We start from the raw sequence: 2,302 nt of genomic DNA, 5'->3' as shown, positions 1-2,302 counted from the left end.
TTTTTTTTTTTTTTTTTAACATGGAGTCGCGCTCTGTTGTCCATGCTGGAGTGCAGTGGCACGATTTCGGCTCAATTCAACCTCCACTCTCGGGTCAAGCAATTCTCTGCCTCAGCCTCCCAAGTAGCTGGGATTACAGGTGCCCACCACCATGCCCAGCTAACTTTTTCTTTTTTATTCTTTCTTTTTTTCTGAGACGGAGTCTTGCTCTGTTGCCCAGGCTGGAGTGCAGTGGCCCGATCTCAGATCACTGCTACCTCCGCCTCCCGGGTTCACGCCCTTCTCCTGCCTCAGCCTCCTGAGTAGCTGGGACTACAGGCGCCCGCCACCTCGCCTGGCTAGGCTTTTTTTTTTTGTATTTTTTAGTAGAGACGGGGTTTCACGGTGTTAGCCAGGATGGTCTCGATCTCCTGACCTCGTGATCCACCCGTCTCGGCCTCCCAAAGTGCTGGGATTACAGGCTTGAGCCACCGCGCCCGCCACTTCATGTTTTACAATGAGAAATATGATCTTTCATGCTGTGTTTAAGATAACCTAAAATAAAATAAATTATTTGTTTTTAAATAGATTTCTAAATAGGACATTATAAAGATAATTTCTTGATATTCTTAATGATAAAAATAAAAAAAAAATTACTTGCTAAAGAAACCATAAATAAAAGTATACATTTTAAGCAAAATAAATTCTTCCTCCCTTTCTTTGTTTTGAGTCTCTTAGGATTTCTAGATATGGTGTTTTCTTGCAAGTCTCTTAAAATAAAACTGTCCTGAATTAATACACCCGTAGTTTACTTAGCGATCTAAAGTTCTATTTAAACTGAGAACATATCTAATTGCTAGTCCTTCCTGGCTATTGCTTGATGTTGGCCATGGCACTTGATCTACAAAAGCCTGCACGTTTTTTCATTGATTAACATTTGTCCCAAAATACATATTCATAGGTGTCAGGAAGACAGGGCATATATGCAAGTGATATCCATTGACCCTTTTCTTTGTGTTAGGTTTTGCCAGAATTTTAAGTAACTGAGAAAATCCTCCGATAAGAGAAAGCTCTATACAATTAACTTGGTGGCATTCCTTGTGTACTTCTCAGAAAACACTATTCAATGTATATGCATTTTTTGAAATTCAGGAAAATCATAAGGGGAAATTTGTATGAATTGCATATTTAATAGGTTGTAATTATGTCTTATCAAAAGCTCAACTTTTAAAATTCTTTATTCTTTGGAAGTATGGTAATTGTTCCCTTTCCCATGTAGTTAATTATAAATTTCAGGAAGAATGAAGTGTGCTAAATCTCTTTACTTTTTTTTCTTTGTCTCTATGGTAGCAGAGAGAATAGAAGTGAATTACTTTCAACTTGTTTCTGAATGACATTTCTTTCTTCAAAGGTTTGACTTTATTTTGGTGTCCTGAAATTTCAGATATTTTTCACTAGCTGCTAATTTGTTAATTCAAGAAAGGTATCTTTACAAACGTATTTTTAATATGTTTGGAAGAAAAAAGTAGCTTGTTTTAGAAGTCACAGTCTTTTATGTTTCCATGAGACTTTGTAGTTTATGATATAATAGATAAGATCTGCCAATGAAAAAATATTTATTTTCTGTAGTAGTAATAATATCCAAATTTTCCTTTATTGGAAGGAGAAAAGTACAATTGCAGCCCATTCCTTTTTTCTCATTTGATTACTAGGATGCAATAACAGAATGCAAATATTAATTACATTAAAATATTTCACAAAACTATATTTTAAATCTTGTATTTAGAAGCTTAAATTATTGCATTTAACTATGCATAGTAATAACTCAACTTTGGAGATTGATAGTGCTTCAGAGAATATTGGGACATGCTTCTGTAAAATACTAAAATACCATATTATATTTTTTAGAAACATTTATGACCAATGATTTCAAGTAAGTAATACCCGGCTACAGAATCAGTTTTGGCTCCCAAATTTAGTTATCTTAAATTGCTGCAGTATTTCAGACATTCTTTCCATCTTCTATATACTGACAAAAAAGTTACAAACAAAACTTAAAGTTCTTGACATTTTCTAGGCACTTTCATGTACTTTTTCTCATTTAATTTTCATAGTAACCTTGTGAGATAAATATTGCTGTTTTATACTCAGGTGCAAGAATATAGACTCAGAAGAGCTAAGTGAAATAGGAGAAAGATCTCCAATTAATAAGATAGATATTGATATGTAAATTATATATTCTTTATCTTACTACTATTAGAGTATATATCAGGCCCTTGGACATATATATTATATATAAAATATATATTATATATTATGACAT

The 2,302-nt window shown here is 33.5% G+C and overlaps 1 protein-coding gene across 2 annotated transcripts in view; it reads left to right on the top strand.

Annotated features, from left to right (window-relative positions):
• DLG2 (discs large MAGUK scaffold protein 2) overlaps positions 1-2,302 on the top strand; it is a 2,095,027-nt gene that overhangs the window by 538,734 nt on the left and 1,553,991 nt on the right. The gene's annotated exons all lie outside the window — the stretch shown is intronic.

The sequence above is a fragment of the Rhinopithecus bieti genome, unplaced genomic scaffold (assembly GCF_001698545.2).
Source record: "Rhinopithecus bieti isolate Rb0 unplaced genomic scaffold, ASM169854v2 scaffold_30846, whole genome shotgun sequence".
Classification (NCBI taxonomy): Eukaryota; Metazoa; Chordata; class Mammalia; order Primates; family Cercopithecidae; genus Rhinopithecus; species Rhinopithecus bieti.
This window is presented reverse-complemented; position numbering and strand designations above follow the sequence as displayed.